Here is a 24,117-nt window from a genome sequence, read left to right as displayed (position 1 = left end):
ACCTCCTTTAGGGCACAGCCAGGACCACCCTGGGGTACAGCCAGGAATGGGGTAGGTGCCAAGCGTGAAGCTCTGATTACATAAGCTAAAAGACGCCCTTGCTGGCATTGCTGAGTGTTATGTTTTGAGTCTCGACGTCCCCCCAAAGCCTCTTTCAGTCATAGGTGGGGCTTTTTCAGAGATGGCTGAATCTAGAGTGTATGACATTATGATTAAGGCTAGGTGATAACTAAACCAGTACACTGATTGGTTTGGTACTGCCCTAATCCTGTAGCCAGGATATAATATAGGAACAGAAAGAGGCTTGTTTGCCCTTGTCTTTGCTGCCTTCTGCGTACAGTGAACTATTTCTCCTCTGTGATGCCCCCCTGCCATGTGCCACCCTGCCTTGGAGCCAGGTGATTATGGACTGAAACCTCTACAAACTGTGAGCGAAATAAACCTTTCCCCCTTTAACTTTGGGTACTGGGTATTTTTGTCTCAGCAATGAGAAAAGTAACTAAGACACTGAGATAAAGCTACATGCAGCTTTGGTTTTCTTCCTTTGAGTCAGGGATACTAACTTCTTCCTCATCCTTGTTGAGTTCTTCACCCCAACCACGTTTGGATGAGTTTGTTAAAAGCCAAAATACAGAGCTGGGCATTTAGCTCAGTGGCTCCATGCCTGCCTTGCAAGCACGAGGTCCTGAGTTTGATCCACTGGTACAAAAAACAAAAATAAAAGCCTAAATTGCAAGCTAGATGTGGTGGCACACTTCTGTAATCACAGCACTCTGGGATACTGAGGCAAGAGGATCACAAATTCTAGTCCCACCTGGACAATTTAGCAAGATCCTATCTAAAAATTTTAAATTTTGAGAATGTAGCTAATTTGGGGAAATGTAGCTCAATGTGAAGGCCCTGAGTTCAATGGGGTAGTGGGGCTACAAGTTTATTTATAGAGCTCATTGGCTTTTACTTATGGTTCATGACTGGAGCCCGCCTCTAATTCTACAAAATAGGAGAATGCCCACCGGACAGTAGCAGAATAGTAGGTTTTATAAGGTAGGAACAATGACAGAACAATAGAAATAAAGCTGATTGGTTAACTCAGTTTACTTTTTTGGTAAGGATTAAAGCAGACGCAGGTAGATTTAAAATCTCTTTTCAGGAAAAACTTGTATGTTTGGGGATCTACTGAGGCCAGCCTAGGCTACATAGTAAGCTCAAGGCCAGCCTGAACTGCATAGCGAGACCTTTCTCAAAAAAAAATTCCAACTGGATGAGAGGAGAGGATTTGGGAGGTACAGAATTTCTTTCAGGGAGATGGAAATATTCTGGATTTGATAGGGGTGATAGTAGTGCAACATTGTGACCATATTAAAAATCATTGCATTGTATGGTTTAAGATGGTAAAAATTCTGAATTTTGATGTTGTATGAATTTTATCTCAAAAAGTTTAATTGCAGTTGGAATTTTGATTGAGATTATATTCAATTAGTTTATTAATTTTGTGAGATTTGACTTCTTTTTGTTGTTTTTTGTTTTTTGAGATATAGTCTTCCTATGTATTATAGGCTGGCCTTGAACTCACTATGTAGCCCAGGCTGGTTTGGAACTTGAACTTGTGGTAAAATCCTCCTGCCTTGGCCTTGAAAGTACTGGGGTTATAGGTGTATACGACCATGTCCTGCTTGACTTCTTTTTTGTTTGTTTGTTTGTTTGTTTTGGTACCAGGGATCAAACTTGGGTCCTTGGGCTTGTGAGGCAGGTGGCGGAACCACTGAGCTAAATCCCTGGCCCTGCTTGACTTCTTAAGAATATTAAGTTGCCCCATTCAAGGCGATGGAATCTCTGAACTCATTCAGATCATCTTTTATATCTATTACTAGAGTTCTAAACTTTCCTCTGTAGAGACCACAGAGAGTTCCTGTATGCTTCTGACTCAGTTGTCGCTAATGTTCACAAAATATGTAGCCAAATACAGTTATCAAAACTAAAAAATTAACATTGGCACAATAATACAAATTTAAATTCACCATTTTTTTTTTTTGCTAACACCATTCCCTGCCCCTTTCTAGGATGTTGTCCACCAACCTAAATTGCATTTTGTCACTCCATTTCCTTTGTCTCCTATAATCTATGACAGTTTGTCAGTCTTTCTTTCATGACCTTGACATTTTAAGGGGTACTGGCCAGTTACTTTATACTACACTCAGCTGTTTGAAGCTGTTTTGTGTTTTCTCATAAATAGATTAAGATTATGTATTTTGGGCAAAAATATCACAAAAGTGATCATGAACTAGTCTCAAAGTATCCCATTCAGAAGCACATGGTACCAAGCTGTCTAACTTTTCTCCTTGTGATTAATATACTGGGGGGAGATACTGTAAGACCATGCAAATACCTTGTTTCTTCTCAAGCTTTTACCCACTGATTCTAGCATTCATCAGTGGATCTTGCCTACAATCACTATTTTTGTGGCATTCTAATGGGGATTTTCTTATTTATTTACTTATTTATTTCAGTTCTAATGATCAAACCCAGGAACTTGTACAGGCTAGGCAAGTGCTCCAACATTGAGCTACATCTCCAGCTAATGTTGATTTTCTGTTTCTCTTAATCTTCTATAGTACTTAATTAGAATTATTCTCTAAGGAAAAGATATCCCTCTCTTTCACTTATTTGTTATCAGTACAGACTCATGGACATTTCTTTTATTCTATAGGGCATAATTTAATACTATTATATTTATTTTGTTGCTCCTATTATGCCAACTTGGACCATTGGGGACTCCTCTCAAATAGGTTTCTCTACCCTTTACATTGACCCTCTCTTTTTTTGAGCACTTCCTTACTTTCTGTCACCATTAGATGTTCCATGCTCATCTTGCCTTTTTCCTGCTCAAACTCTACAATCAACTGTTTTTCCAAAGAACTCTGCAAACGTGGTATCCCACATGGAATACTGGAACAGAAAAAGGACATTAAAGATATTGGTTAAAAACTTAGAAGTCTGACAAAATATGGATTTTGGTTAATAATATTTTCATTAATTATTGTACATGCACCATAATAATTAATGTAAGATGTTGATTGAGAGAAGTGTACAAATTAAAAATCCATTATATAACTTTTTATAAATGTAAAACTTTTCTTTAAAAATTAACTTAATTACAGATCTGAGGGTAACTTGATCTTTGACTTCCCAGCTATTTATTAAGCCAAAATTTTTTAATGTTAATAAAAAATAAAAAGCAGGAAGCCAGTCATAATGGAGCACACCAAAATCCTAGCACTGTGGGAGACAGAGATAGGAGGAGCCACATGTTCAAGGCTGGCCTGAGCAACTGTAACTTAGTAATGTGGTGAGACCCTGTCTTAAATAATAAAAAATTAAAGGGACTGCAGATGTAGCTCAATGCAAAGACCCTGGGTTCAATCCCAGTTACTGAAAAATGAAATGATTTTGTTCTTCTGTTTATTAGCGCCACTGTATCAGTTAGCTATTGCTTTATTACAGACCTAAAGCAATACACATTAACTCTTGCTCATGAGTCCACAGGTCAGCCGGACTGGCTTGATTGCAGGAATGTAGGATGACAGTGTAAAAATAGAGACACTTGGAGGATAAACCTAAAACTGTCACCTAGTAACTTAAAAAATAAATCATTTGAACCTGGCCAGGAACAAGGAACCATTTTTAAAATTTGGTAAAAAGGGCCAAGGATTTAGCTCAGTGGGAGAAAATGGAACAGAAATTTCAAATTTTCTGAAGAATGTGAACCAGCCAACTCATACTTGGTATTCTATCAGAGAATTGTGACTCTTTTGTTGGTCAAAACATGATCAATTTTTTAAAAATGATCAATTTATTAAACAAATGATATAGAAAACTTTTTTCTTTTTTTTTCCCCATTAAGTTTATTGGTACATTTTAGGTATAAAATATAGTTACAGAGCCAGGGATTTAGCTCAGTGATTCCACCGCTTGCCTTGCAAGCACAAGGACCTGAGTTCGATCCCTGGTACCAAAAAAAATTAATAAATAAAAATAAAATAAAATACAGTTACATACATCATTGGGATCTTGTACCATTACATGAGTATCTTGGTTCTTATTTTTTTCCCCTTCTCCTGTCCTCCCTTCACCCCCTCCACCCTTCCCTATTTGCAAAGACTTTGTTTCCATTTTTTTCCTTTTCTCATAATTTTTCTTTTCCCTTCTTTCCTTTCCCCTACCCCACCCACTTCCCCTACTCCTTTAGACCTTCTCTTCCTATTACACAATATCAATTATACATTTTTAAAATTACAATATCAAGATCTAGGAGACATTACCACAGATTTTACAGAATTTAAAAGGATATAGAAAGCATATTACAAAATCTTTTTTGAAATAAATTTGACAACTTCTAAGAAGTACCTTGGAAGACAAATTAATGAAACTGACTCTGGAGGAAATATAAAATTTGAATAGGGGGCCAGGGATTTAGCCCAGTGGTTCCGCCGCCTGCCTTGCAAGCCAAGGACCCAAGTTCGATCCCCGGTACCAAAAAAAAAAAAAAAAATTGAATAGGACCTATTAAAGAAAGTATATTCCTAGCTTGAAAACCTACCTATATGACAACAGGCGCATATACATTTTAACTGATAAATTATGATACAGAAAACTTTTGACAAATATGGTTATGATAATTTGGAAAATCCTTGTTTAGTCACTAATTATGATGAAAACCATTTCACTGATTGATGAATTAGGAGGATTTTTACAGTTCCAGAGTCATCTTTTAGTGATTCTGCTTTTAACAAAGCAAATTGTCCAGAAAAATGTCAACCAATCAAGAACTATCAGAAAGAGCACAACAGTACAGTAATGAAATACATGATCTTAGTACTTATTTTGAGGATTATTACTCAGCCAGATATGAAATACAAGGAAAACATGAAAGTGATTACCAAGAGAAGACACTACAGAAAATATCCAGGAAAATCTAGTGAATTCTGTGTAATAGCCCTTTGGAAGAACTGCATTCTAACTTGTCATGGGACTTTGGACTTAGTGAGATCTTGATTCTTCACAGGGTAGTCGGTCTACAGTTACTCTTCAAGTTGTTTCAGTTCCAGTTCAGAGACACTATCTGAAGATAAAGACTGTCTTAGTTAGTTTTCTTGTTGCTGAGACAAAACACTCAACATCCAAAGTTAAAAGAGGAAAAGTTTAGGAAAGGTTTATTTTGGCTCGCAGTTTGTAGCAGTTTCAGTGCATAATTGGCTGGCTCCAAGGCAGGGGCCATAGCAGAGGCATCACAGAGCAGGCAGGAGGCAGCAGAAGATCAGCAGCAGCAGCAGCAGCAGCAAGTGACAAACAACAAACACAGCAGCCCCTCTTTCTGTCTCTTATTTTATCCAGGCTACCTGCTCTTTGGGTGGATATCCACCAAAACCACAGAAAAAAGTAATAATTTATTATTATTTTATTATTATTATTATTATTATTATTTTGGTAACGAGGATCGAACTCGGGACCTTGCACTTGCGAGGCAGGCGGGAGAACCATTGAGCTAAATTCCCGACCCAAGGAGTAATAATTTTTATCTAGAAAGGATGGCAGAATTTTTGGGAAGTAGGATTGTTAGCAACAATGGCAAAGTTCACAAACAAAATGAGAATTTTTACCAGTATTCAGTGAAAAACTAATACAGATCAACTTCCACAATCTCAGTGCAATTCAGCACATGCATTGAAAAACAAAACCTATAACTGCATTCTGCAGGTTGTAAAATGTGACACAGGGGACAAACAGAGAGAGAATCTTTAATAGAAGAAAAGTTAGATGGTGCCATACAGTGTGATATACTTCAAAATGTACATGTGGAAGGGATGTATCTTCTCTTTGCAGTATTGAAAGATGTACTGAAAATAGTAAGCAGATACCTATGGAGGGCAGGACATCCGTAAAAACAACTAATACTCTAAAATCTCAGTCTAGCATTTCACTTGACAAGCAATAGATGTTCAGAATTTCCTATTATAATAAGGAATGAGAAAATGTAGCTAAGCATACAGTGAAAGTATTCAGAGTGAATATTTATGCCCCTTTGTAAGACATTTTAGTATTTATGCATTTGATTTTTTATATGGGCATTCTTTCATAGCTTTAGTGTATCTCTAAGTTTTCAGAAAATTATACTTTAAGTTTTTAGAAATTATACTTGTAAATACATTATCATTCTCATGTCTATTATTCATTACATTATAATGATATACTGTTATTTATGGATTAAAAATATGCTTAATTGCCTTCTTTCTTGCGGCACTTTTTTTTTCTTTGTTTTTTGGTACCAGGGATCAAACTCGGGTCCTTGCACTTGCTCAGCAGGCGGCGAAACCATTGAGCTAAATCCCCAGCCCTTTGTGGCACTTATTTTTGTTTGTTTGTTTTTTTGGTACCAGAGATCGAACTCAGGTCCTTGCATTTGCGCAGCAGACGGCGAAACCACTGAACTAAATCCCCGGCCCTGTGGCACTTATTTTTAAACAGTGCAATCACATCTTACAGAAAAAAAAAGTTCTCTTCCAGGATTTCAAGGTAGAAAATTTTAACTAATATTTAATGTGCTTTATGCTCTCATTATAAGAACTTTGTTTGCTACTTCTCTTTAATATTATACCCCATTTAAAATTCTGGATTAGGATAAAAAAATGTGCTATCTATACATAGTGCAATATTACTTGGCGAAAATGAAGGATAAATTTGAGACATTTTCAGGAAAATGGGTACAACTGGGAAACACAATGTTAAGTGAAACAAATCAGACACACAAGCTTAAATACCATATGATAACTCTCATTTGTGTAAGTCAAAGTTCAAATACATAAAGAGAAAAATAAAGGGTCAATAGAAGGAAACACGGAGATACATCTTTTGCAAATGGGAAGGGACCAGGAAATCGAGGGTGAAGGAAGAAGGTGAGGGGAAGGGGAAGCAAAAAGATTTAAGCTATGCTGTGCACATTTACCAAACAGCCACATGAATGTAAACATTGTACATTGTAAACATGAGCTAAAAATAATAATGAAGATGGGGAAAGGCGATTTAGAGATGCAGGGAAGTGGGTGGGGAGGGGAAGAGATGGAGAGAAAACCTATGTATTAAAAGATACTAATATTTGCAATTTGTTTGGATCCTGTGTTTTAAATTTAATTAATCTGTTTTAAAGTTTATTTTGACATAATAATTGTGCACATTTATGGAGTACAGAGTGATAATTTGCTACATGTACACAGTGTGGAACAATCAACTCAAGGTGATTAGCACATCTGTCTCCTTGGACATTTGCCATTTCTTTGTGTTGGGAACCTTTGACCTTTTCTCCTCTAGTTTCATCTCAGTGTGGATCTTGAACATCTCCCAGAGGCCCAAGTGTTGAAGGCTTGGTCCCTAACCTGTGGCACCATTAGGAGGTGGTAGGACCTCGTGGAAGCAGTGAGCTCACCTGCAAGGTGATCTTGAGACTTCAGCTCCTTCTTCTCTCTCTTTGCTCCCAGCCACCATGCAGCAAACTGTCCTCCTCCGTGTCCTGCTGCCTGATGTCCTGGGCTGCCACAGTCGAAAGCAGCAGGGCCAGGAGAACATGGACTGAAACTGTGAGCCAAAAACACCTTTCCTCCTTTTAAGTCAATTACCTCAGGTGTTTTATCACAGTGATGGAAAGCTGATGGCACAACTACTAATATGTAGTTTTCCTAGTTCATTGAGTGGATATTGGTACTGATAATGCAAGAGCAGTTGTGGGCAAAACTGCTGGTACCATAGTTGTTTTCAAGAAGTAGCATCAAACTGTACAAGGAACTGTACATTCTTCATTCTCCTGCATATTGCAGAAACAAATGCCACTGTCAGGATGACTTTGCAAAGCAATAACAATTATTGATTGCATTACGTCTGTACCTTTGAGTGCATGACTTTTTAATGTTCTGTCTGATAAAGTAGAAAGTATGCAGCAAGCCTTCCTGCTGAGCACGGAGGCACAATGATTGGCGCTAGGAAATGCCCGTGTAGTTGTTTGGGTTGTGAGCTGAACTAGCTGCTTTTCTTATGGAGCACCATACTATTGAAAATAATGACTGACAGACAAACCATGGCTATTCTGTCTGTGCATTTGGCTGGCATTTTCTCAAAAATGAATAAAGTGAGCTGTAAATTCTAGAGAAAGAATTGACTCTAGTTGTGCTCAAATATAACATGAGCTTTCAAGCTGGGTGTGGTGATGCATGCATATAATCCCAGTACTAGGGAGGCTGAGGCAGGAGGATTGCAAATTCAAGCCCAGCTTGAGCTACATAGTGAGACCCTGTCTCAAAAGAAACAAAGCAAAAAATAAATAAGCAAAACAACAAAAAAAAGAGATGTCATATGGAATAAAATTTTGGCAACAAACTATATCTTCCCTCTAATATTTAAAAGTTTTCTGATAAGAACAGTGGTGATATTAATGTGGTTTTGTACTGTGTAACAAAATGTGTCAACATTTAGATCTGCATGGCTCCACAAACCATTTTTTTTTAAAGGACCAAGATATGATGTTCCAAAGTCATGCTTTGAGGCAGGCATGGTGGTGCATGCCTATAACCTCACCAATGGGGAGGCTGAAGCAGGAAGATCACTGTGAGTTTAAGGCCAGCCTGGGCTACAAAGCGAGACCCTGTCACAAACAAACAAGCAAATAAACAGACATCCATACTTGGATAAAAGACCCAGTCAAAGCACAAAACCAGGGATTCTCATAGTACAGAATAGAAAAAGTTTGTTGATGTGGTCATGTTTAGGGATATGTGGTTGTGCCATATAGTGATGGTACTTTTTTTTTTTTTGAGACAGGGTCTTACTATGCAGTCCAGGCTGGCCTTGAACTCACTATGGAGCCCAGGCTGGTCTCAAACTCAGTGATCCTCCTGCCTCAGCCTCCAAAGTGCTGGGATTACAGGCCTGTGCTGCCATGCCTGGCCTGGTGGTGGTACTTTAACAAGTAAATAAAAATAAATTGTATGGCCAACATTCTATGAATAAACTCCAAAGATGTTTTTATCTATTTATGTGTTTGTTTTGGTTTTTGGTTTTTTTTGAGACAAGGTCTCATTATGTAGTGCAGGCTGGTCTTGAACTCACTATGTAGCCCAGCCTGGCCTTGAACTTGCAGTGATCCTCCTGTCTCAGCCCCCTGAGTGCTGGGATCACAGGCGTGCACCACCATGCTCAACTAACACACCAGTGCTTTTGATTTAGGACATTTGCTCCTTTTTAAAGTCACTATTATTTATAATTAAAATCTTTTTACATTGCATGGCAGTGTCATCCAAACATGCATGTAGTGGCAGGGTCTCTCTTTGTTGGAGCTAAGGAACATATTAAAACCTGCTATGAAGAAGGCCAGAGTAAGTGCTGGGAGATGCTGTGTAGTAGGTAACTGAAAAGAGGGCATTCAGAAATCTTAGTAGAAAGTCAAAAGTAAAAGTAAAAAGCAGTATTTCAGTAAAAATATGTGTGGTCTTTTTTCAAGAACATCCTCTACACTTTTCCTTTACTGCAAAAGAGAGAAAGTAACAGAAAATAATGTGGTTTTGAATTTTGCCAGTTCTATAGAAACACGGCCCACTCACAGAATGCCTATTTGGTGGAGTTATTTATAAAGTGATTAGGGGAGTGTGTGTGTGTGTGTGTATGTGTGTACACTGGGGGTCTCGCTTTAAAAAAAAAAAATCTCAGTTTTTAGTCTCTTAAAAAGATGCATGATTTTGGGCTGAAGATTTAGCTCAGTAGTTTCGCTGCCTGCTGCACAAGCGCAAGGACCCGAGTTTGATCCCCGGTACCAAACAAACAAAACACCCCCAAAATATGCATAGTTTTTACAAAAATAGAACCACACTCTATGTGTTGTGCGGTCTCCATTTTTTCATTTCTCAATGAATCAGAGGCCGCCCCCTTGTGGTTAGTACATATTATCATTTTCAATGCCTCCACCAATTTTACTTGCTTTTTTTTACTTACCTGTATTGAACGAATTTTAGATTGTTTCTAATGTTTTGGAAATATAAGCATCAAGGTGAAGAACATTCTTATATATCCATCTTTATAAAAGACTAAACATTGTGATCATTTAAAATTTATAAATATTGATATAATAAGGCCTTTTGAAAGATTCTATAGGTTATAGAGTTTTTCCAATTTGCTCCAACCTTATTGTTTTAAAATATTGGTTAATTTTATCAGTTAAAATTATATTAAATATGCTATAATATCGCTTTTCTTCCAGTTGTAGTAAAGAGAAATATTTTTGATAAATTTATTGTTCTATTTTCTGTTTATTCATATTTTTAGTCTATTTTTCTCATCATGGTATTTATTTTTAAATGAACTTCTAAAAGAAGTTTATAAATTAAGACTTTTATCTTTTATACTTGAATCACATATATTTTCCCAGTTTATTTGCTTTTTAACTTTGTTCATAGCAATTTTTTAGAACTTAATTTTTTCTACAGTTAATCAGTCATTTCCTTTTTGATTTCTATTCTTAGTGTCATACTTTCTCATCTAAAGGATATTTGAAAATTTTATGTAGCATGTCTTTATAACTCCTTTGATAGATTTCATTTTAAAATTTAAATCATGAACCCAACTTATAATTAACTGTTCTGTGGGCAATTATAGGACTCTAATGCTTTTTCTTCTACATTATTAATTGGTTAGGCAACAGCAATCATGGAATAATGCAGTCTTTCACCAATACTCTGAAAACAAACTAAAATAATATACAGTATACTCCTCTGTCTTTATTTTGCTTTTCTGAGGTCAGTACCAAAAAGATTTTATTTTACCGTTGTAATAGTTTTTTTTTTCTTTTTTGCAGTACTCAGGGTTGAACTCAGGGCCTTCATTAAGCTATGTTTCCAGTCCTTTTAAAAAAAATTTTATTTCGAGACAGTCTTGCTAAATTGCCTAAGCTGGGCTCAAACTTGTGACCTTTCTGTCTCAGTCTCCCAGGGTGCTGTAATTACAGGCATGAGCCACCATGCCTGGCTCGGAATACATTCTTATATTAAGAATAACTATATTGGGCCAGGGATTTAGTTCAGCGGTTTCGCCGCCTGCTGCGCAAGCGCAATGACCCAAGTTCGATCCCCGGTAACAACAACAAAAAAGAATAACTATATTAACAGTTATGGCTATCTTTTTTTTTTTTTTTTTTTTTTTTTTGTACCAGGGATCGAACTCGGGTCCTTGCACTTGCGAGGCAGGTGGCGGAACCACTGAGCTAAATCCCTGGCCCCTATTGCTATCTTTTTTGAATGTCCTGAGAAATCTGTTTCTCTTTCTGATGAAATATGAAATTATTATTTCATCAAACAAAAAAGATAATCAAAAACTGTGCAAGAAATAATAAAAATACCTTGCTGAGACTTTGATTCTTAGTAGTTTACAGTTTTGCAACCATCACATCAATTCATTTTGTTTTATTGTGGTAAAAATAGAAAATTTATCTTTTTTGGTGGGAGTGCTGGGGATCAACTCAAGGCCTTGCATATTCTAGAAAAGTACTCTACCACTGAGCTACACGTTGGTCCTAAATTTACCATTTTAAAGTGCATAATTCAAGTTGGGCATGGTGGCACATGCCTGTAATCCCAGCACTCTGGGAAGCTGAGACCAAAGGATTTTAAGTTTGAGCCTAGCCTGGGCAACTTAGTAACTTAGCGAGACCCTGTCTCGAAATGAAATATTAGAAAGGGCTGGGGATGTAGCTCAGAGTGAAGGATCTTGGTTCAATCCTTAGTATAGCAAATTAATAATAAATGCACAATTCAGTGGTAATGAATGCATTCACAATGTTATGTGACCATCACCACTATCTCTTTCTAGAATTCCTCCTCGTTCCAAACAGAAACTATACCTATTTGCACTTACTTCCCAGTCCTCATTCCCTTAGTTCCTGGTAACCTTTCCGTCTCTATGAATTTGCCTATTCTGACACCTTATATTGGTAGAATCATACACTATTTTTCCTTTTGTTCCTGGCTTATTATATTGAGCATATTTTCAAGGTTCACCAATGTTGTAGCACATATCCGAACCTCATTCCATTGCACCTATATATGTATATGTTATGTTTGTTTTATTCATTCATTGCTTGATGGACACTTGGATTGTTTATACCTTTGGCTATTGTAAATTATGCTTCTGTGAACATGGGTGTAAACATTGTTGCTATGGACCTGTTTGAGACTATATATTGTTCTAATTAAAAGCTATTTGCTACCACCGCACACCTATTAGAATGGACCAAGTTTGAACACCGACAGCAAGAAATGCTATTGAGAATGTGAAGCAGCAGAAACTCTTACTGATTGATGGTGGGAATGGAAACTGGTACGGCCACTTTGGAAGACAGTTTGGCAGTTTCTCACAAACTGTACTCTTACCACACCATCCAGCTATTATGTTATTCACTCAGATGAGTTGGAAACTTATGTTCACACAAAAACCTGCACATGGATTGTACAGTAACTCTATTCATAACTGCCCAAATTCAGTAGGTGGATGGATAAACTGTAGTCTATCCAGATAGTGGGATATTATGCCCTGCTAAAATGGAATAAGCTATCAGGGCATGAAAAGACATGGAGGGAATTTAAATGTATATTAATAAGTGAAACAAGTCAATCTGAAAATCCTGTACACATGATTCCAAAAGTATGACATTCTGGAAAACACAAAATTATGGAGACAGTAAAAAGATCAGTGATTTCTGGAGTTGGGAAGAGGGAAAGATGAATAAGTTACACACAGAGGACTGTTAAGGCAATGAAACTATTCTGTATGATATTGTAATGGTAAATATGTCATTATACATATAAAATATGCAACATCAACAGTGAACTCTTGAGTAAGCTATGGACTTTTATAACAAATGTACTCTCCGGTGTGGGATGTTGAGAGTGGGGGAGGCTATGTGGTGTGTAGGGGGTACAAGAATTAGGGAATTTGCTGTACTTTCTGTTCAAATTCCGCTACAAACCTAAAACAGAACAAAGACTTCATGCAAGATGAGTAAGTCTGGAGAGCTATTAAAACAATGTGACTATAATTAACAATATTGTATCATACACCTAAAATTTGCTAAGAGATCGTAAATATTCCCAACACACACAGAGATGGTAAATGTGAGGTGATGTTAATTTGCTCGATTGTGGTGTACATTTCACAATTATATATCAATTATCAAGTTGTACACCTTATGACTTTTTTGTCTGTTTTTGAGACAAGAGTGTATGTAGTTCAGTTTGGCCATGCACTCACTATGTAGCCCAGGCTGGCCTCAAATTCTCCGTGATCCTATTGCCTCAGTCTCCTGAGAGCTGGGATTACAGGTGTGCGCCACCACGCCGGCCAGATATCAACTTTTATATTTGGTTAATCATAATATATGCCTTATAATGTAAATCAAGTTGAACACTTTAAAATATATACAGATTTTATAATAGTCGACTATACCTCAGTAAAGGTGGGGGTGGAGAGAAAAACTAGTTGCAGCAAATACTCTTGTCAATTTTATTTCATTTTTTTAAATTAGGAAGATATAGTAAGATTATAGGTGATACTTGCTTTCCTGCACATTTCCTCGTTTAAATAGTTATAATAAGCACGTATAATTTTTACAAGCTAGGCTTTTGTGTTTTGAGATTAGGAAGTGAACCGAAAATCCACAAGCCACCCTGGGAAAACTGAACAGTCCAGGCCAAGAAATTAGCTTGGAATAAGGCATAGACTTTTCCAAGAGTCCCTAACTGCGCAGCTCGGAGGCTTCTGGGAAATGTAGTCCCGAAGGCCGACGTAGCGCCCCTCAGAGGACCCTGGGAACGCTGAGCAGCCCTCATATCTGCGCATGTGCAATGCTGCGAGCGCGCCAGCGGCCGCCCTTCCCCCACCGCAGCAGAGTGGGTGCCAGGGACCTCTTCTCCGCTCGTCCTCGGCGCGGAGAGCGCCGTGACCTGGCCTGGCACGGTGCCACTAGTGGAGGCTGTTCCCCTGAGGTATGAGAGAGGATTGCCAGTCAGCTCTCCCCGGCCTGGCGCGCGCTGGCAAGAGATGAAGGATGGGTTCGTGCCCGGGCGGGCTGAAAGACCAAACTTCGGAGACTCGCTGGCTGTGGTGACCCTCGGGGCGGTGTCCAACGCTGCCCGGCACCCTTCTCGGAGCGGGGTCCGCCAGGCCCTTTCGGCCAGACGTGCGGAGGCGGGGTCGGAGCGGGGGAGGGCGGCTATGAGGGCTCGGCTTCCTCTCTTTGTCAGGAGGCGCTTGCGACAAGCTGCAGGCTCTCGGGCCGCGCGGGAACGGGTCCGGAAGCCCCACGGACGCGCGCCTGACCGGCCCGGCCGGGGAGGGATGGGGCGGGGGCGGGGGCGGGGCCGGGCACACCCGGCCACGCCCCCGGATGTGTCCTGCTCTGCCGTTTTGGTGGACAGTTCCTGGTGTCCTGAGAGCTTTGTTCAGTATCCACCTAATCCTCACATCTACCCCGTGACTTCCGGTATGATTATCTCAGTAGCAATAGAATTCAGAAAGGGTAAATGATTTACCTAAGGTTACACAGCCAGCTAGTACTTTAGAGCAAATATTTTTAATTGTGTTATATGAAAGCAAATATTTTGTGTTTTGAATTGCTCCCTGTTAGTTCTTGCCCTTCGTATTTTTTATTTTTATTTTTTATAACTTCTATCGTTGAATTCATTGCTCTTTCCTTTTATGGCACTACAAACTTTCACCACTTTGAGATTATACATGTTCACTCATAGTTGGGCACAGTGGCACTTGCCTATAATCCCAGCTACTTGGGAGGCTGAGGCAGGAGTGTCACAAATTGGAGGCCAGCCTGGCAATTTAGCGAGATGTTATCTCAAATCATAATGGCTAGGGGATGTGGCACAGTAGTAGAAAGCTCATGTCTCTTGTGTGACTCCCTGGGTTCAATCCCCAGGAAGGAGGGAAGAAAGGTTTTATTTTTTCCATGATTCTGGTACTTTGGAATTAATTTTTTTAAACTGTTGATACATGTATTGTAATCCTGTTAATGGTTACATTAAATTAGGGATAGTGGACACCTTTGTGACCTTGTGTCTTTCCAGTAAGAATAAGGAAGGTGTGAGTTCCCAGTCATGTTTTCAGTCTTTAACTTGAAGCAGGTTTCCACAGGATGCTCATTTTGGGATGGCCCTATTTTTCCCACATGCTTCCTTCAAAGCTTGTAGCATAGAATGCCTGGCAGTGAGCAACTCAGACAATATAAGCTTTCCCTCTTCTCTTCCTTCAGCCAGCCAGACCCAGTGTGCTCTCTCCCTGATGCCAGAACCCCAGTGAAACTTCATTGAGATGGATTTGCCTCATTGTGATTTCTATCTGGAATTGAGGAAAGAAACCCTCAGATTGATGAGCAACAGTTTACCTTTTGTCCCACTTCTCTTTGCTTTATTACTCACGGCATTTTATAGTTTTTGTAAAAGATTTTTGTTTTCCTTTTTATGTATTTTGGTGGTACTGGGGAATAAACCCAGGGCCTTTACACTGAGCTACATCCCCAGGCCTTTTTACTTATTTTTTTTAAATTTTGAGTTAGAGTCTCATTAAGTTGCTGAATTGCCCAGGTTGGGTGTGATAGTGTGATCTTCCTGCCTCAACTTCTATTTTTCTTTTCTTTTTAAAATTTTTTCTTTTTTTCAGGTTCTGGGGATCAAACTCAGGACCTTGCACTTGCGAGGCAGGCACGGCGCCACTGAGCTAAATCCCTGACCCTAAATTTTAATTTTTATTAGTATATGTTTGCAGTACATGATGATAGCATTCATTGTGGGGAGTTGGTACCTATATAAAACACACATTCCTCCCTTCTCTCCATTTCTTGATCCTCTTTTCATGTGCAAAAGATCTGACTCCCTATTTTCTATTATTTATTTTTCATTTTGCTCTTTATTTATACTTTGCATTTGTCATATAAGAAACCTTTTGATTAAGCTTATATACCTGATTTACTTCATTCAACATTATGACCTCATTGAGTAATTTTTCCACATATGACTCAAATTTATCCTTTTATAGTAGTAATATTCCATTGTGTATAAATACCACATTTTCTCAATCCATTCATCTGTTGATGGACATATAGGCCACTTCCAAGATTCAACTATTATGAATTGTGGTGCTGTAAATATGGGTATGCATGTTTCATTGTAATATGACATCTTTAACTCTTTCTGGAAGATACCTAGAAGGTGAATACGTGGATCTAATAGAATTTCATTTTTTGGCTTTTTGAAGAATCTTCATGCTGATTTCTATAGTGGTTATACTAGTTTACATTCCCACTAACAGTGAAAAGGGTTCCTTTTTCTCTACAGCCTTGTCATCATTTGTTCTTATTTGATTTCTTTTTTTTTTGGTACCGAGGATCAAACTCGGGTCCTTGCGCTTGCACAGCACACGGTGAAACCACTGAGCTAAATCCCCGGCTGATTTCTTGATGATAGTCATCTTTCTAGAGTAAGAAGGAACATCAGTGTTGTTTTGTTTTGCATTTCTCTAATGGCCAGAGTTGTTGAACATTTGTTCATGTATTTATTGGCCATTTTTACTACTTCTCAGAAGTGTTTATTTATTTCACTTGCCCTTTTTTTTTTTGTACCAGGGATCAAACTCGGGACCTTGCACTTGCGAGGCAGGCGGCTGAACCACTGAGCTAAATCCTGGGCAACTTGCCCTTTTTTTTTTGGTACTGGGGATCGAACTCAGGTCCTCGCACTTGTAAGGCAGGCAGTGAAACTTGCCCACTTTTTGATTGGCTCTTTTTTTTTTCCCATTAAGTTTATTGGTACATTTTAGGTATAAAATACAGTTATATTCATCATTGGGATCTTGTACCATTACATGAGTATCTTGGTTCTTATATATTTTTTCCTTTCCCTTGCCCTCCCTTCACCCCCTCCACCCTTCCCTATTTGCAAAGACTTTGTTTCCATTTTTTTCCTTTTCTCATATTTTTTCTTTTCCCTTTTTTCCTTTCTCCTGCCCCTCCCACTTCCCCTACTCCTTTAGACTTTTTCTTCCTGTTACACAATATCAATTATACATTTTTTAAATTACAATATCAATATCTAGGAGACATTACCACAGATTTTACAGAATTTAAAAGGATATAAAAAGCATATTACAAAGATCTTTTTTGAAATAAATTTGACAACTTCTAAGAAGTACCTTGGAAGACAAATTAATGAAACTAACTCTGGAGGAAATATAAAATTTGAATAGCACTTATTAAAGAAAGTATATTCCTAGCGTGAAAACCTACCTACATGACAACAGCATGCTCATATACATTTCAACTGATAAATTATATCAAACAATTAAAGCAGAAAAAAGGAACACGTCTCTCCTCATTTTAGGAACTCAACATTGTGCTAATCCTAAAACTGGATAAAGATAATAGAAAAAAAAAGTATGAACATAGGTAGAAATTTGTTTAACAAAACAAACTATTAGAAGTCAGATCTGGCAGGATGTAGAAAGTGGTTTTGTTACAGGGATGGCAGTGTTGATTGGTTCAGCATTGGAAGATCCACCCCCAAAAGTCATCATTTTAACAGAGGCAAGGAAAAAGCCATATGATCCTGTCACTAGTTGGAGAAAAAGTATTGGACTAAATTCTACAGCTGTTCATGGTAAAAGCTATCAGGAGACTAGAAGTAGAACAGAACCTTCTCAACAGATCAAAGACATGTACTCCGTACTTCCAGCAAGAACGCCTTATGTGAATGGAGAAGATACAATGCTTTCTCCTTAAGGTGGGGAACAAGGGCAGATATGCTTACTCTTTATCTGTCCATTAAACTTTGAAACCTAGGCCCCACCAAAATAGTCTGGCAATAAAATGATACAATTAGGATAGGATTGGCAAGGTAGAAGCAAAATCTTTATATGTAGATGAAATGATCATCTACAGAGAAAATACTAAGAAATCTCTAGGAGCCCCTAGAACTTGTATTTGAATTTAGCAGGATTAGAAAACACAAGGTATATATAAAAATTCAGGTCTATGTATACTTGCTATAAATGAAGAATTGGATATTGAACTTTAAAAGTTATGTAAGAGTACAAAGGACCTAGAAAAGTTAACAAAACAAAACAACAGTGTTGGAAGATGTTTAGTAACTAATTTTAAGACTTCTTCTAAAGCTACAGTAATCAAGGCAATGTTAGTGTAAGGAAAGACATATAGATCATTTGAATAAAGCAGAGAATCTAGAAATAGAACCACACATATATGGTCCACTGAGTTTTGAAAGATTATTTAACATTAGCATTTTATAGACTATAAACTCAATTCAAGACCTGAGGAAGAGATAGTGTTTTTAGCAAATGGCACTAGAACACCTGGTATCCATATATAAAAAATTGACCTCAACCCTTTATTTCCGTACATGAAAATAACTTGAAGGGATCTGTGAACCTAAATAAGAAAGCCTAAAAGTATAAAACTTTAAGAGGAAATTATAAGAGAAAATGTTTGTGAATTGAGGGTAGGCAAGAACTTCCTAGGATACAAAAGACATGATGTATAAAAGAAAAAAATTGATAAATGAGATTCCATCAAAATTTAGAACTTTAAATGACATCATTAAAATGAAAAGTCCTTAAACAGCTCATTAATAGACAACCCAATTAAAAAGTAGACATTAAGAAGATGATAAATAGCCAGTATAGCACAAGGAAAGGTGTGCAACTCTAGAATCAGAAAAATACTAATCAGCACAATAACAAGATTGAATTTATACACTCATTAGGAAGATGAAGTTAAAAGTTTTAAAAGCCTTGTCTTGACTTTTTCTTTTTGTTGGGTTCTCCCCCTTTGCGTTTAATTTGTCACGCCCAATGGATTCATTCTGCTGGGTTTCCTGGGGTTGTGAGCCTCATTGTCTTTTCCTAGGGTATTGTCTAAAATTTTTTGGAGTGCGGGTTTGATATTCATGAAGTTCCTGAGGTGCTCTTTATCATGAAAGTATCTTATTTCTCCATCAATTTTGAAAGATAGTTTTGCAGGGTACATCAATCTGGGTTGGAGAATGTTTTCCTTTAGGGCTTGAAATATATCACTCCAAGCTCTTCTTGCCTTGAGGGTTTGCATTGAGAAGTCTGCTGTGATTCTGATGGGCTTTCCTTTGTATGTGATTTGTTTCTTTTCTTTCACTGCTTGTGGAATTTTGTTCTTCTGTTGGGTTTCTTGAATCCTAACTATTATATGCCTATGTGTAGATTTTTTTTGATCAAGGCTATTTGGAGTCCTATATGCCTCACTTATCTGTATGTCAAGTTCTTTTCCCCTCCTTGGGAAGTTTTCTGCCATCACTTCTGTGAACAGTGTTTTTATGTCATCTGCACTCACTCCTGTTTCTTCATTGACTCCAATCAGTCTTATGTTATTCTTTGAATTGTCTAGCAGCTGCTGGATTGATTTCTCGTGTTCCTTTACGATTTTAAAGCAATTTTTCTTTTTCTCCACACTAATTGCAATCTTTTCTTCTATATCTGAAATTCTCTCCTCACATTGGTTCATTCTGCTGCGCAGACTTTCGATGGAGTTTTTAATCTCCTGGAAGTCTGTTTGCATCTGTTTTATGGATTCCATCTGTTTCCTATGTTGGGATTCCATCATGTTCCTCAGATCCTCTATTTTTTTATCTGTGTCCTCTCTAGATTTATTAATCATGTATTGCACCATGAGCACAATCTTTGCTGTTATCTGAGTAATTATTTCTGATTTCGTTTTTCTCAGATCCTCTTTTTTTGCCAGTTCGGAGAGTCCACGTAGTTGAGTATCAGATTTTTCCATCTTGTTTCCCTTTGGGGTTGCTGTAGGTGATCCAGAAGTCTGTTTTTGAGGCTTGTTTACATGTCTTCTCATTTCCACGGGGTGGGGGGTGCTTCTGCCACGCCCGCGTGGCTCACCTTCTCTGCCCTAGGAGCTTGGGATGGTGGCGGGGGAGCTTCCTTCCGGGTGCTGGGACCAGCTCAGCTTCTCTGCCCTAGAAGTGTGGGATGGCAGCAGAGGAGCTCCCTTCCAGGTGCTGGGACCGGCTCAGCTTCTCTGCCCTAGGAGCTTGGGATGGCACCAGGGGAGCTTCCTTCCGAGTGCTGGGACCAGCTCAGCTTCTTTGCCCTAGGAGCATGGGATGGTGGCCAGGCTCTTTTTATTTTGGGAGTCTAATTTTTTTTTAGTTCTTTATATATTCTAGATATTAGTTCTCTGTCTGAGGTGTAGCTGGCAAAATTTTTTCCTCTTTTGATAGGTTTTTCTCTTTACTCTGTTGGCTGTTTCGTTTGCTGTACAGATGGTTTTTAATTTGATATGATCACATTTGTTGATTCTTGATGTTTTTTCTTGTGGAATTGGGATTCTGTACAGAAAGTCCTTTCTTATGCCTGTGACTTCAAGAGTTTTACCTATTTTATTTTCTAGCAGGTTAAGTGTTTCTGTTTTAGTATTTAGGTCTTTGATCCATTTTGATTTTAGTTTAGTACATGGTAAGAGATGTGTGTCTAGATAATCTTCTGCTTATATAGCCAGTTTTCTGAACACCATTTGCTAAACAGGTTATCTTTTCTCTAGCATATGTTTTTGGCCTCTGTCAAAGTCAGATAGCTGAATGGGACTGGGGTTGTTTCTGCATCCTATATTCCAGTGATGGTAAACCTTTCAGAGCTTTCAGTGATAACAGCCAGCTGCAGTTTGCCATCGCTGCTGTATTCTGTTCACTGATCTACATGTTTATATTTGTACCACTACCATGTTGTTTTTACTACTGTAGTTTTGTAATGTAATTTGAAATCTGGGATTGTAATGCCTCTTGCTTTGTTCTTGTTGCAGAGAATTCCTTTTGCTAGTCTGTGTCTCTACTGGTTCCATATGAATTTTAGGATTGTTTTCTCTGGTTCCTCGAGGAATACTATTAATATTTTGATGGTGAGTGTATTAAATCTGTAGTATATCAGTTTTGGAAGTATAGTCATCTTGACAGTGTTAGTTCTGCCTATCCAGGAACAGGGGATGTCTGCATTTTCTGATGACCTCTTTGTTCTCCTTTTTCAGAGTGCTGTAGTTTTTTGTTTGTTTGTTTGGTACCAGAGGACAAACTCAGGACCTTGCATTTGCGAGGCAGGTGGCAGAACCACTGAGCTAAATCCCTGGCCCAATTTGTTTGTTTTTTGTTTTGTTTTTTTGAGACAGAGTCTCACCATGTAGTCCAAGCTGGCCTTGAACTCAGTGATCCTCCTATCTCAGCCCCCTGAGTGCTATGCCGTTATGCCTGCTCTGTAGTTTTTGGGGGGGAGGGGGGACCAGGGATCGAATTCAGCACCTTGCGCTTGCGAGGCAGGCGTGGTGGTGCCACTGAGCTGAATCCCTGGCCCCGGGTCTGTAGTTTTTGATGTAGAGATTTTTCATTTCTTTGTATAGGTTAATTCCTAAGTATATAATTTTTCTTGATGGTATTGTGAATGATGTTGTTTTTCTAATTTCTTTCTCAGTGAGTTCATTATTCACATATAGGAATGTGATTGATTTGTGTGTGTGTGTGTATTTTGTATCTTGCTGCATGGCTGAATTTGTTATTAAATCTAGGAGTCTTTTCATGGAGTTTTTTGATTCTTCTATATAAAGGTTCATGTCCTCTGCAAATAATGACAATTTGACTTCTTCACTTCCTGTATGTTTATCTCTTTTCTTTCTCTTATCTGATTGTGTAGCAGCAAATGGGAAATACCAACAGGCACCCAGGACTTGGAGGCAGAAAGCAAACTTTATTTACATCAGTGGGCCTGATTGGGATAATTCCTCAGAGAACCAGGCAACTATCTTTGGTCTGTCTACAGGTTATATAGGATTTGCAAGCAGGAACTAGTACAGAAGCAGAATGAGCATTTGATTGGTTACATATTGGTTACATATAATATCATTATTACTGATTGGTCTACAGCAAGTTCAAACTAATTAATTTTAGGGTAAGGTTGGCTAGATAAGGGAGACACATATTTGGAGTATGAATCAGTTCAGGGTAGGGTCTGCCAAGGAGGAGCAGATAAGGAGGACATGTACTTAAGAGTGGGCATCATATAGAGTGTGTTACATTCCAGAATGAGTTCAAGCCCTGGGCAGAGATGGGGAGTTCTTGTGTTATGCTCTTGGTGATAGTAATAGGTTACATGGGGAGTTATGTGCCTGGCAGCACTAGCAAGAAAATATGTGCTTACAGTAAGCATTTATTGTAGACTACAGGACTGTGGAGTTACTAATTCCATTTTCAGATTAACCCTTACCACACTTTGCCTTTTCAGTTGTTCTAATGTTTTGAGTACTACATTGAACAAGAATAGTGAACATCTTGTCTTGTTTTTGATGCTAGAGGGAAAGCTTTCAGCTTTTCTGCCTTTAATACGTTGTTAGCTGTGGGTGTGTCATAAAAGGCTTTTATCAGATTGAAATAAGGTCCTATATCTATTTTCTTTAGTGTTTTTATCATGAATGGGTATTAGATTTTGTCTTTTGGTATTGGATTGGGTTTTTTTTGGCATCTGTTGAGATGATCATTTGGGATTTTTTGTCCTTCTGTTTATGTGGTGTATATATTTATTGATTTTCATATATTGAACCATCCTTGCATCCATGGGATGAACCTTACTTGGTTATGATACATGGCTTTTTGTTTTTTGGGTTTTTTGTGGCACCAGGGATCAAACTCAGGACCTTGTGCTTGCCAGGCAGGCGTGGTGGCACTGAAGTACATCCCTGGCCCTGTATGATCTTTTTCGGGGCGGGGAGTACCAGGGATCAAACTTGGGTCCTTGCGCTTGCGCAGCAGGCTATATGTATGATCTTTTTTTTTTTTTTTGGTACTGGGGATCGAACTTGGGACCTTGCGCTTGCGAGGCAGGCAGCAGAACCACTGAGCTAAATCCCCAGCCCTACGTGTATGATCTTTTTGATGATTTGTTGCATTCTGTTTGCTAGTGTCTTGTGGAGGATTTTTTTTTTTCTTTTCTTGGTACTGGGGATCAAATTCGGGTCCTTGTGCTTGTGCAGCAGGCATCAAAACCACTGAGTTAAATCCCTGGTCCCCTTTTCTGGTTTTTGTAATTCTAGCTTCCTGGATTGAGTTTAGAAGTAATCTTTTGCTATTTAATTACATCACAGAGTTAGAGGAGTATTGGCATTATATCCACCCAAAGTTGTTGTAGAACTCTGGTGAATCCATTGGGTTCTGGGGTTTTCTTGTTTGGTAGGTTTTTTTATTATTGCCATGGTTTTATTACCTGTTACTGGTTTGTTCAGAGGGGTTTTTTTTTTTTTTTGTCTTCTTGGTTCAATTTGGGTAATTCATATGTGTCTAGGAATCTATTTTTCAAGATTCTCCAATTTATTGTAGTATAATTTTTCATAGTAATTACCTAATGATCTGGATTTCAGCAGCGATTTCTTTCATGATTGATCAAGTGTTCAGGAGTGTGTTTTTTAATGTCTAAGTGTGCAATTTCTGTGGTTTCTTTTTTGATGGATTTCTAGTTTCAGTGCACTATGATCTGATAGTATACACAGGATAATTTTGATTCTTTTTAGTTTTGCAGGTTTTATGAACTAGTAGGTGGTCTATTTTGGGGAAAATTCCCTATGCTGCTGAAAAGAATGTGCATTCTGTGTAGTAGGATAGATTACTCTGTAGAAATCTACTAAATCCATTTGTTGAAGGTATGGTTTAGCTCTGATATGTCTTTGTTGGTTTTTTTTTTTATTTAATCTATTTGTGAAAGGAATGTATTGAGGTCAGTCTCTCTGATTGTGTTTGTTTCATGATATATATTTACAGTTGTTATTTCTTCTTGTTTTGTCCTGCCCCATTCTCCTTCTTTCAGCTTCTCTGAATCCCTGGCTTGCATGTATTTTACTCACCATACCCAGTTGGGAGGTTAGAGTGGTTGCGCGTCTATTCCATCAGCCAGGCCATCACTGAAGGGCCAGCTCCCTCCCTTGGTCGGAACCTCTCC

At 38.3% G+C, this 24,117-nt stretch overlaps 1 protein-coding gene and 1 pseudogene across 6 annotated transcripts in view; both read left to right on the top strand.

The window, feature by feature from the left end:
* Zfp1 (ZFP1 zinc finger protein) overlaps window positions 1–24,117 on the top strand; it is a 49,200-nt gene that overhangs the window by 453 nt on the left and 24,630 nt on the right. Inside the window, exon 2 of one of the 6 annotated variants that reach the window (XM_087204452.1) lies at window positions 6,435–6,570. The exons of 1 other annotated variant lie outside the window; for it this stretch is intronic. The gene's annotated coding sequence lies outside the window, so the exon portion shown is untranslated. Of the gene's footprint in view, window positions 1–78; window positions 428–6,434; window positions 6,571–13,616; window positions 14,070–14,491; window positions 14,567–20,947; window positions 21,044–24,117 lie in introns of those variants that run through there. 4 more of the 6 variants (XM_087204460.1, XM_004842842.4, XM_087204466.1 and 1 more) reach the window with 4 other exon arrangements.
* Window positions 3,652–6,428, top strand: LOC147830609 (regulator of DNA class I crossover intermediates 1-like; annotated as a pseudogene).

This window comes from Heterocephalus glaber, unplaced genomic scaffold (assembly GCF_053883595.1).
Source record: "Heterocephalus glaber isolate CG9 unplaced genomic scaffold, H.glaber_assembly_v1.0 deba00000071, whole genome shotgun sequence".
Lineage (NCBI taxonomy): Eukaryota > Metazoa > Chordata > Mammalia > Rodentia > Bathyergidae > Heterocephalus > Heterocephalus glaber.
The sequence above is the reverse complement of the archived record's forward strand: the minus strand, read 5'-3'. Positions and strand labels throughout refer to the sequence as shown.